We start from the raw sequence: 12,788 nt of genomic DNA on the forward strand, positions 1-12,788 counted from the left end.
ACAATATAATAAGACACTGCTTGGTCCTGCTCTATCCTCAGTATTTTATTGTGGTCCATAGGGATTTCATTGGCTGATTTTCAGAAGTAGATCACCAGGTCTTTCTTCCTAGTCCATCTTAGTCTGCAAGCTCTGCTGAAACCTATTCAGCATCATAGCAACACCCAATACTCCACTGACATTTGGGTGGTGGCTGTGCATGAGGTGCATTGGTCAGGAATCAAACACAGGTCTCCTGCCTGGAAGGCAAGAATTCTACAACTGAACCACCAATGCCCCAAACTATACCTACTATCCTCCTTTAGAAGATTTATTATGCATGTTAATGACCCTAAGAAGTCCTGCAACAAAGAAGTTAGTTTTACTTTATTAGCTTCCCAAGCATGTTTGACCCTGGAACACTTGTTTTCCCAGCACACCTATTAATAGGCTATGGAATAGCTTTCTGTGGGACACCAGTCTGGGAAATACTGACCTAGAATGCCGGGAGCTAGAAAGGTGCTTACAGGTCATCTTTTTTATACTATTTTCTCTTTTCCTCTGAGAGTTTCAGTATTTTCTCCCATTTCCCTAACCTCAGTGAATTTCATTTTTTCCCATCCTGATAGCAATCGAGTATTTTCAAGTTATACTGGGTTCATCAGTGCATCTTTTAATATATACAAAACAACATGTGTGAATGGTTCCAAGCCTCTTCTTAAAAGATGGTTGCACAACATGATTGATGTGAGTGGTCTCAATGAATTGTACATGTGAAAAATGTTGAATTGGCAAATACCAATATTTCTATAATTAAAAAAGAAACTAGAACTTTATCAATTAAAACAAAATTTAGAAACTATTGAGTCTGTTATATGTTCTGAACTTTCAGCTAATAAGTTACAAATATGTATGGAACTCAATTACTAAAATTATATCTTATCAAATCTAAATAATCACATGAACTTATGTAAATATCTAATCAATATAAACTCTGAAAATTAAAAAAAGACTACTAGTTTGATTCTTGCAAAGATTAAATAAAACACGGTAACTTGGAAATCCTTAGTAAAATGTCTACTGAGATTATTATAACTACTTCTTTAGACTAATTATATTTTCTATCTCCCATTTGAACAACCACCACCTGCCTGTCACTTTGTCCTACTGTGGTGGCTTTTGTGTTGTTATGATGCTGGAAGTTATGCCACCAGTGTTTCAAATGCCAGCAGGGTCATCCATGGTGGACAGGTTTCAGCGGAACTTCCAGACTAAGACAGACTAGGAGGAAAGTATCACCTGGTGATATGCTTTCAAAAAGTAGCCCATGAAAACTCTGTGAATCACAACAGAATATTGTCTGATACAGTGCTAGACCTTATCATGAAAGACTAGTCACTAGAGAAGGACATCATGTTTGGTAAAGTGGAGGGCGGCAAAAACAAGGGAAAGCCTCAGTGAGATGGACTGACACAACGGCCACACCAATGTGCTAAGACATGAAGATGGCGTAGGTCTGGGCATCATTTTGTTCTGTTATACATAAAAGGTCGGCATGAATCACAGCCACTTGATGGCAGCTACCAAGAACGAGCTGAACTAGCTCATCTGGCATAGGGCAAAATAGTGGAAAGATGAGGTTTATTTTTGGGCAAACATCACTTCTGATTTTGTACTCCCTCATGGACCCCCTCTTCCTGTTCTGTTGTCCTTTTTCCTCTCTTCCTAGCCTGCTCGCAGGAAGGGATAAGATAGAAGTTATTTACACTTCACAATTAATGTAGGCATTTGAATTTTCAGCCCTATTAGTCAGTAAGGTGAAGAAGGTGTGGAAGTGTGTTTGGATGGAGGCCCTACCCTCTCCACTTGTCACCAGTCTTGGAGCCAGGGGAGGCACAAGGCTACAATTATTCCAGATATAGTCCTATCAGGAGAATTTTATGGAGCATGTCATCTTGGGAGCGTTTAACCTTATTGAGGATCTACACAGTTTTGTGTGATTTGGGGACACATTTTACTCCCACTTATATAACTTTGAAGGAGCCCTGGTGGCACAGTGGTTAACTACTCAGTTGCTAACAAAAAGGTTGGTAGTTTGAACCCATCCAGCAACTCTGTGGGAGAAAGACCTGGCAATCTGCTCCTGTAAAGATTACAGCCTACAAAATCTTATGGGGGAAGTTCTACTCTGTCACATGGGGTCGCTACGAGTCAAAATCGATTCGACGGCACCCAACAACAACAACACAAATGACTTTAGACAGTGTGAGGAGAGTGCGAATGACCGAGGATCTGTGATGGTCATCAGATACTCCCTAGTAATGCTTTTATTTTTAAGGGCGAAACCTTGGGTCTCAGAGAGGTGACGTGAGTTATTCAAGAGTACAAAGCGTGTATCTGGAACAATGGTGGAAGAGTAGACAACATTAGGAGCTGGTCAAAGCCAAGAATATGAACCTCAGATCTGGGTACCATAGGGAAGAGAAATATAGGCGAATACTCATTGCACTGCCAAAGGACTTGAAATTACTTCACAGAATAAATGGTTGAAGAGAATAGGGATGTTGGACCCAAGAAGAGAAGAGTCTTTAGTATATGGAAGCTCAGAAGACCTGAGGAACAGAGGCTGTAAAACAGAGGCAAAATCTTCTGTGTTTCAAATAGAGACTGACATATAATCTCCTTCTTCTCCGGCTGAGATGGAAACAGCAGAGAAGTAAAGTCTTTCTTAAGATCAGTTAAAAAAAGAAAGAAAGAAAAGGCATGAAGACTTCTACCTTCCATTCTTTTGAGTGTCAAATTTTCAAAAGAGAAATAATCTCTCAAGAGTTTCCCTTGAATTGGATTATTTCAGGCAAGGCCTGAGAATCCGGCACACAAGCAATTAGCAATATGAATCATGGTCCTTAGTGAAATCCCCTTGGCCAAGGAGCAATACTTCTCTTTTCCAGAGCGCATAGCAGCTCAAACAACACTGCCTCTGAGGCTGCCTCCTCCCTGGGAGAGGATCTGCCTGGTAGTATCTGTTGGTGTGACAGGCCCAGGGTTTAAATACAAAATTTAAAAACACAAAGCAACCTCACTGTGAAAAGAGTAAAATTATTTAAGTCCTAATCTACTTGTTGTTCAATAAAACATTGTTAAAATGGACGATTTGCATGACTTTTGATAGCCTCTTCCTTTGGGGAGTAGAACAATCTTACTCTAAAGTTTCATTAACAGCAACAACAACAACAAAAACCCAAACCAATTGCTGTTGAGTCGACTTCTACTCATGATGGCCACATGCGTGTCAGAGTAAAACTGTTAGATTGCCAGGCCTTTCTTCCAAGGCTCCTCTGGGTAGATTCAAACCACCAACCTTTTGGTCAGTAGGCAAGTGTTCAACCATTTATGCCACACTGGGACTCCTAGAGTTCCATTATACCACTTAAAAGGAGTTGGATAAAACCTGTGGGCCAGGTATGGTGGTTTTTAACAATTTTTCTCCTTCACTTAAATATATATATCTTTATGGCTCTCTGGAGAGTTACTGACCTAGAGATAAGTATTTTTTTTTTTTTAAAGCCTCAAGAAATATTCTCATAAATATTTGACAGAACCCCACACGAGTCATCCAGTTTTCAGCTGAAGGAAACAGCAGCTCGGTTTTTATGCTGACACATTTGAGATAGTAATTTACGGGGTGCTGCAGAAAGCTCCCGCAGTAAACTAAAACTCTGATTCTCTCAGCATTCTCCAAAGTGTACAGACAACTGGTCGGATGCCTGTGTCTTTAAGACCATGTTCGTGGGATTGTGGCATGGGTGAATTGCACTACATCTCATGCAAAGCTGCCCTGATTGGATTCTTATAAGAATCAGTAGCTTTGAGACTGATGTGGTGGTTGCCAAATTCCTTGTGCCTGGCAACTGCTTCCCATGGAGAACCCTTAACAGCATGATGCAGGCAAATCTAGGTATGCTGTATCACCCCTCTAAAATGTCCTTTTCTGACTCTGCTTCTCGTTTCCTGGTGATGCACAAGGAAACGAGAACAAGGGATATGCAAAGGCCATGATCCTACTGCCTTGGCCTATGCCCTCAACATGTGCTGAAACAGCCCATAATTTTTCTACACCTTTCCAAAAACTATGAGGACAGACATTGCTACAGCGCTCATCAATATCACCTCATTAAATTCGCTCAGAATTTCATGCTTAGAAAAATATCTGACACTTCTTTGTATTGATGTTAGATTATGAAAGCACTGCCACATATTGTATTTCCCTTTTTGCCTTGGCTGACAGGAATCTCAGAAATGAGCTAAGTGCTCTGTTTTAGCAACTTTCATTAACCTCAGTTTTCTGTACAGTTTTTCTCCCCAGGCCTTAAAATATTGCTTTAGATCTTTTATCTTTGTTTTTAATCATCCTATTATATCTGTACCTTTTAGTATAAGCAGTTAGAAATAAGTACATACCTGTTGCCGTCGAGTCTATTCTGACTCCTAGTGACCCTACAGGACAGAGCAGAACTGCCCCATAGGGTTTCCAAGGAGCGGCTGCTGGATTCGAACTACCAACCTTTTGGTTAGCAGCCATAGCTCTTAACCACTGTGCCACCATGGCTCCCTTAGAAATAAGTACATAGAGCCCATGTATTCTAAACGTAGAACGTTTAATCTGATGAATCTTTACTGGTGGTACTCTATAGAGCAATGGTGCTCATATGTGGAGGGGGAAATCTTTCTGAGTATACTTGCCATTCTCCTTTCCCTTAAGTATATCCTGATGGTTGGTGATGAGATGTAAATGCTAGGCTAGGTATGTGTGGTTTGGAAAAGGTTCCATGATAATTTTTATATTCTCCTTAAACACTGCCACCCAGATTGAGAGCTATGGGAACAGAGCAATGTTCTTAAACTTTAGTGTCTGGGATGTATTCTGGTCATTGGCCTGGCATAGGATCCAGGGATGTATAATTAAAACTTTTTCTTATGGAGATTTTCACACAACAGGTTTGAAACACTGCTATAAAGATTCTGAGAAGTGGTGACTAACCAAAGTGAAAAAAAAGAAGTGGGATAAGGATGGAGATTGACCTTCGCTCCACAGCTCAGCATCAAATGCTGATTTCAGAATCAAACGGTCTCCATTGCCATGGGACATTCCCTACCTCAGTGGAATTGAAGAGTAGGAGACCGGGACTCTTGTCTGACTCTGACTGGTATCTTGGTGACCTTGAGGAATCCACTTAATGTCTGTGTCCTCAATTTCCTCATCTCTAAAATAAATGGCAGGCCTATGACTGAAGCCAAGTTCCTGGGTAGTGAAACTGTTAAAGTGCTCGACTACTAGCCCAAAGTTTGGCAGTTCAAACCCACCCAGAGGAGCCTCGGAAGACAGGCCTGGCAAACTGCTTCTGAAAGGTCACAGCCTTGCAAACCCTATAAAGTACAGTTCTACCCTGCACACATGGGGTCGCCACGAGTCCGAATCGACTAGACAGCAACTAACAACAACCACAATGACCGACACGACTCCGTGCATCCAGAAAATTCAATGATTCTTCCCTGCCATCCAGGGAGATGGAGAATTTAGACACAAGAGGAATTTTAGTGCTGCCAGATAAGGGATGATCTGTGCGAATGACGGGAAAAGGCATTTCTGTAAGAAGTCAATATGGCTTGATTGCCTGCCAGGAAAACACACATCCACTTTGGTTCCTCAGCATTATAGATGTGAAAAGGGAACTCGCAAGTTGTGCAAATGGCTGTTTCATCAACAGGAGTTGAAGCCAAGTGCAATTGTTAAATATTCACAATTGATTGAACAAATCTGTAAACTTGATTTAGCTTGGAAGAAGGGAGGCTGGCTGAAAGCACGTGCTCTAAGGCACAGAGCAGCCCCGGCAGCATGGATGCTGAGGGTGATAAAACTGTCTCTTTCCGCCCAGATCTATTTCACCCAGGAATCGTAATTCCCCAAATCAGAAGATTAAAACTCCTTTGCAGCAATGACCAATTGAAATTAATGAGTTCATAATCCTGTGTCTCTTTTGGAAGCCGTTCTGATCAAGACTAATTACCTCCAGTATAAAAAAGTTTTTTTAGTAAAACAGATTCCTTTTTCTTATTGCTGTACCTTACAGTACAGCACCACGTTTTAAATAGAGAAGCTGTAATTAAATTAGAACTCACGGTGAAAAAGCAGTGGAGGCTGATAATAATCGCTTTTCAGAGACTGCTGTAATTGGCCCTCCAAGGATTTTATTTCAAAGCATCAAAGTCAATTTAAGACGCTTGCTTTATCTGATTTGAGCTTCTTTGATGAAGACACTATGTCTTCATATGTCAAGGTTTTCTTAAACTTAACTAAACTGTTTTTAATGATTATGCTAATAATTACAGCACCACTAGGCTGTTTTATGGACACTGGAAGATAAAATTCAAATTCCCTTTCTGCCTATTAGTTAAAGTTGTAACCACAAAATGTATACAATTCTTGCTTATTAACCATTTGATTAGCTCTTGAAATTCCACGACCAATAAAAATACTTTCATCACTTGATACCTCCCATGCTGTGTTTAATACATTAAACCAAGGCATGAGAGGGAGTTTGTTAATGAACACCCCCATACACCATTTGTTTTTGCTCATGCTGGTCCCTCTACCTGGAATGTCTCCCCATTTTTGTTCTGGTCCAATGGGTAAAATTCTACTTGTCTTTCAAATCCCAGCTCAAATGCCACATCTTTCGTGAAGGCTTCCCTGATTACCACAAGAGTTTAAGATCCCAGATCCCAGAGCTTAAGCTTTCTCATCTGCAATATGATGATCACAGGTCTATGCTGATGATGAAATGAGATATTTGTGGAGTCTGAAAGGCTATTGCAATCACTGTTTTGAGTCCTTTTCTGCTTACCTCTCAGGCTCCTACTAGCCAGAAGACATGGGATACAACACAAAAGTAGGCTAAAGACAAGAGTCATCAGGACAAAATTTTTACCTCTAGGAGTCAAGCACTAATTAATTGCCTATAGAATGAAAGAAAGTATTGGGGTCCCGAACTGGACACACTACCTGCCTGTGTGACCTTGGAAAAGTCGCTTGACTTTTCTGGGCTTCAATTACTGTTGTGCAAAACAAGTTGTCATACTAAGTTATCATTAAGATTCCTCTTGCCTCCAGAATTCTATGAGTATAATTACAGGTGGTACACACCTTAAAATTGTGCCTAGGGTACTTACAGCATTAAAACTAATTAATAACTTGCCAAATCATGCCAATGGAGATCCAATTTCTCCCATGCAATTATTGCTCCTGGCTTCATAAAGGCAAAGCAAAGCAAAACTTCATTATCTTACCTCTCCATGCAAAGCTGATTAGTTGTGTGAAACATGCTGGGTAATTAATAACTGGAAGTAGAACTCTCCATCTCATGGTTGCATTGTCATCTTAACAAAATACCGGAGTCCCTCCCCTTTTGCAGAGAATACACTGAATTCTGTAAATGCTGTGCTATTTCTGTGCATGATAGAAAAAAAGACATCTCAATGATAAATCAAAAAATAGCTAGCATTTTTATTATTTCTATGTTATTATTATTTGTATCTCCCACCATGAGCTGGGTGGAAACCCTGGTGGCGTAGTGGTTAAGAGCTACAGCTGCTAACCTAAAGGTCAGTAGTTCGAATCCACCAGGTGCTCCTTGGAAACTCTATGGGGCAGTTCTACTCTGTCCTATAGGGTCGCTATGAGTCAGAACAGACTCAATGGCAAGAGGTTTTATGAGGTAGGTACTGTGCTATCATGAATTATCTTTTCTTCTCTGTTATACAAAATCTTTCAAATTTTAAAATCTTTCTTTCTGGAATATGAAGTGGAATTTTATAGACATAAACTTATCTATTTTCTAGCAAGAAATGGCTTCTGGTCACTTGTGTCCTGATTAGCTGTGGACAGTTTTCTTTCTTTCCTAGTGTCACCTTGGGTGCTTCTGATTGAGAGTTTGGGAAGTTTCTGCAGCCTTCCAGTCTGGAAAATACATCATATTGCCTGGGGCTTTTCTCAGTAAATAAACGAGACCATGCTATCACACCAGTCTTCTTGGGAAACGTCAGCCTTAGCTGGTCTCTCACCTCACAGCAGAGAAGAACCAGGAAAGAAATTTTGACAAAGTGCCATCAAAGTGTCTCTGCCGTACCCCATTGTGAATTGTACTGTCAGTTCAATGGGACACAACTTAATTCATGGATGCTGGTCTACAGTTTCATTTATGTGCATAACATGAAATGGAAATATCAATCTAACCTGATAGTTTTGCTCATGGATAATATTTTAAATGTACAATTTGATGAGAGGATCACATAGCTTCTTGCAAGGAGTAACAGGAACATAATTATGGGACATTCCAATGTTAGTCAGTTGACATAACATAGTTTCAACCTTTCTATCAATGTATTTTGCATACTTCAGCTTAAGCGTTCACTTGCCTTAAACTTGGGCCTAATGATTAGAAAAATAAAGACCAGCTTAATAGATTTAATGATGGTAAGCTGAGGGAAAACAAAGCCAAGAGGATAGGAATAGGATGCTTGAATCTAGGTCTTAGAGCTTACGCAAATAATAATTGTGGAAGTAATACTTGTAATAATGAAGATGATTTATAAAAATATAATAGCTAGAATGCACACACACACAAATATACATATATGTCTGCTTATATGTGCTGAATATGAGTAGGCTAGTTTATCTACGGGGAGAAAAAGAATAGAGAAATAAAAGTTATCTGCTTTCGGGGAATGACTAAGAATAAGATAATAGTGTGTAGCCTAAATACACGGGCCCTATATTATCCAGTTATATGTATGCAAAAGCTGGACAATGAATAAAGAAGATCAAAGCAGAATGGAAGTCTCTGAATTATGGTGTTGGCAAAGAATACTGAATATACCATAGACTGCCAAAAGAATGAACAAATCTGTCTTGGAAGAAGTACAGCCAGAATGCTCCTTAGAGGCAAGGATGGCAAGACTTCATCTCACATACTTTGGACATATTATCAGAAGGGATCAGTCCCTGAAGAAGGATATCATCCTTGGTAAAGTAGAAGGTCAGTAAAACAGAAGAAGACCCTCAATGAGATGGATTGACACAGTGGCTGCAACAATGGGCTCAAACATAACAACAATTATGAGGATGGTGCAGGACCGGGTAATGTTTTGTTCAGTTGTATATAGGGTTGCTGTGAATCAGAACCAACTCGATGGCACCTAACAACAAAAACAACATGTTACCCAGTGTCTATAAAAAGTTGAATTCTAAGAAGCACATTCTTGGAAACTGAGTATTTAAAAGAAATTCCAATCATTATTTGTATGTCCTGAAAAACTTTGTTGTTCTTAGTTGCTGTCATGTTGGCTCTGACTCATGGAGACCTTATGTAAAATAGAATAAAATTACTGCCTGGTTCAGTGCCATCTTCATGATCCTTCCAACCTAGAAGGGGGCTCATCTTCCAGCACTATATCAGACAATGTTCTATTGCAATCCATAAGATTTTCACTGGATGATTTTTTGGAAGTAGATGTAAAAAAAAGGTGCAGTGGAGGCATATGACCTCCTCTAACTTCACAAGGGGATAAGAGAATTAAGATCAACATCTCAAGGCTGACTGCTATGAGATGGAAGTCAGATATGCCTCCTCTGTCCAATGTTTTTACCAATTCTACTCCCAGCTGTCCCTCCCATGGCACTCTCTACTTCTCTGCTGGGTTCCATAATTCATTGCTATGGCCACACAGAACTCACAGGCCATACTCACAGTTACGGGGTTTATTAGAGAAGTAATAGGTTACAATTCAGGATCAGAAATAACTCAGGATACAGTTCTTTGATCCGGACAACATCTTCTCAGCCAGCCCACAGGCAGGCCTCTCTATGGCCCTCAGCCCCTCGGCCCGGCCTCTGTTCTGCTTGGGCAAGTGTTACAAAGCTCCTTCGCTCTGCCAGTAAGTGCCTGGAGGCACCCCACTCTGCCAGGAAACCTCCTGCCTGAAGGCGCTGCCTCCGTGGGTCTGCACACCCACTGTAACCACCTTGCTCCATGGGCCAGGAAGCCCATTGTGCTGTCTTGTGCCAGTCTCCTGGTTCTGCTACCACTGTTTCTCTGCTGCCACATTCTGCTGTCTTGCACCGTCTCTGGTGTTACAGATCTCTCGCTCTCTCTGTCTTTTGGGTCTAGGTGGTTCTCAGCATAAGCACCCCAATCTAAATGATGCACTCTGCTCTCATCTATTCTTCTTGGTGGTAGTCACGTCCCTCCTAACCACCTCTGGGATGGCAAAACTGACCAACACCCTCATTAGGGTTCCATACATCTTACTTGCATGGTTTCACCCCCACAAGGGTGCCATGCACCTTATTTGCATTATTAGCAAGTTACCTAATCTCCTTGGTGGGCCACAAGCACCTTATCTGCGTAGTCTAACCCAATCTTTTGGTGGGAGTTAAAAGACCATGGCTAGAAAGGCCATATAAAAGTGACTCATCATACTGCAGTAGATCTTCCTAGTCTTAGTCTGGAAGCTCCAATGAAACCTGTGCACCATGGGTGACCCTGCTGGTATGTGAAATACTGGTAGTAGAGCACCCAGCATCATAGCAACACGCAAGCCACCGCAGTACAACAAACTGACAGATGAGTGGTGGTGAAAAACATTAAAGGATAATGTTTTACAGTGTTGTTCGTAATGTTCACCGTCATTTCTCAAAAGCTCCTTCCTCAAAAGAAGAGATTGAAAAGGTGATTAAAAAACTCTCAACAGAAAAAAGCCCTGGCCTGGATGGCTTCACTGGAGAATTCTACCAAACTTTCAGAAAAGCGTTAACATCACTACTGCTAAAGGTATTTCAAAGCATAGAAAACGATGGAATACTCCCAAACTCATTCTATGAAGCCAGCATAACCCTGATCCAAAACCAGGTAAAGACACCACAAAAAAAGAAAATTACAGACCAATATCCCTCATAAACATGGACGCAAAAATCCTCAACAAAATTTTAGCCAATAGAGTTCAGCAACGTATCAAAAAAATAATTCACCATGATCAAGTGGGATTTATACCAGGTATGCAGGGAGGGATGGTTCAAACATCAGAAAAACAATCAATGTAATCCACCACGTTAATAAAACAAAAGGCAAGAGCAGAAAAGGCATTTAATAAAGTCCAACACCCATTCATGATAAAAACTCTCAACGAAATGGAAGGGAAATTCCTCAACCTAATTAAGGGCATTAATACAAAGTCAACAGCCAACATCATCCTAAATGGAGAGAGCCTGAAAACACTCTCCTTGAGAACAAGAAGCAGACAAGGATGCCCTTTATCACCTCTGTTGTTCAACATTGTGCTGGAGGTCCTAGCCAGAGCAATTAGGCTACAAGAAGAAATAAAGGGCATCCAAATTGGTAGGGAAGAAGTCAAAGTATCTCTGTTTGCAGATGATATGATCTTATACACAGAAAACCTCAAAGAATCCACAAGAAAACTACTGGAACTAGTAGAAGATTCAGCAAAGTATCAGGATATAAGATAAACATACAAAAATCAGTTGGATGCCTCTACACCAACAAAGAGAACCTCAAAGAGGAAATCACCAAATCAATACCATTTACAATAGCCTCCAAGAAGATAAAATACTTAGGAATAAATATAACCAGTGACGTAAAAGACCTATACAGTGAAAACTACAAGACACTACTGCAAGAAACCAAAAGAGACCTGCATAATTGGAAAAACATACCTTGCTCATGGATAGGAAGACTCAACATTGTGAAAATGTCAATTCTACCTAAGCAATCTTCAGATACAATGCAATCCCGATCCAAATTCCAGTGGCATTTTTTAATGAGATGGAGAAACAAATCACCAACTTCATATGGAAAGGGAAGAAGCCCCAGATAAGTAAAGCATTACTCAAGAAGAAGAACAAAGTGGGAGGCCTCACGTTACCTGATTTTAGAACCTATTATACCGCCACAGTAGTCAAAACAGCCTGGTACTGGTACAACAACAGATACATAGACCAATGGAACAGAACTGAGAATCCAGACATAAATTCATCCACCTATGAGCAGCTGATATTTGACAAAGTCTGTTAATTGGGGAAAAGACAGTCTCTTTAACAAATGGTGCTGGCATAACTGTATATCCATCTGGAAAACACTGAAACAAGACCCATACCTCACACCGTGCACAAAAACTAACTCAAAATGGATCAAAGACCTAAATATAAAATCTAAAACGATAAAGATCATGGAAGAAAAAATAGGGACAATGCTAGGAGCCCTAATACATGTCATAAACAGAATACGAACCATAAGTAACAATGCACAAGCACCAGAAGACAGATCAGATAACTGAGAGCTCCTAAAAATCAAATACTTATGCTCATCAAAAGACTTCACCAGAAGATTAAAAAGACAACCTACAGACTGGGAAAAAATTTTTTAGGGTATGACAAATCCAATCAGTATCTAATCTCTAAAATCTACAAGATACTGCAAAACCTCAACAACAAAAAGACAAATAACCCAATTAAAAAATGGACAAAGGATATGAACAGACACTTCACCAAAGAAGACTTTCAGGCAGCTAACAGACACATGAAGAAATGCTAACCATCATTAGCCATTAGAGAAATCCAAATCAAAACTACAATGAGATACCATCTCACCCCAACAAGGCTAGCATTAACCCAAAAAACACAAAATAATAAATGCTGGAGAAGTTGTGGAGAGACTGGAACACTTATGCACTGTTAG

At 40.2% G+C, this 12,788-nt stretch overlaps 1 long non-coding RNA gene across 1 annotated transcript in view; it reads right to left on the bottom strand.

The window, feature by feature from the left end:
• Window positions 1–12,788, bottom strand: part of LOC111819660 (uncharacterized) — a 35,032-nt gene that overhangs the window by 13,793 nt on the left and 8,451 nt on the right. The window contains exon 3 of the long non-coding RNA XR_002823238.1: window positions 7,327–7,486. This is a non-coding gene — a long non-coding RNA (uncharacterized LOC111819660). The remainder of the gene's footprint in view (window positions 1–7,326; window positions 7,487–12,788) is intronic.

This window comes from Trichechus manatus, unplaced genomic scaffold, assembly GCF_000243295.1.
Source record: "Trichechus manatus latirostris isolate Lorelei unplaced genomic scaffold, TriManLat1.0 scaffold00001, whole genome shotgun sequence".
In the NCBI taxonomy this organism is placed as follows: Eukaryota; Metazoa; Chordata; class Mammalia; order Sirenia; family Trichechidae; genus Trichechus; species Trichechus manatus.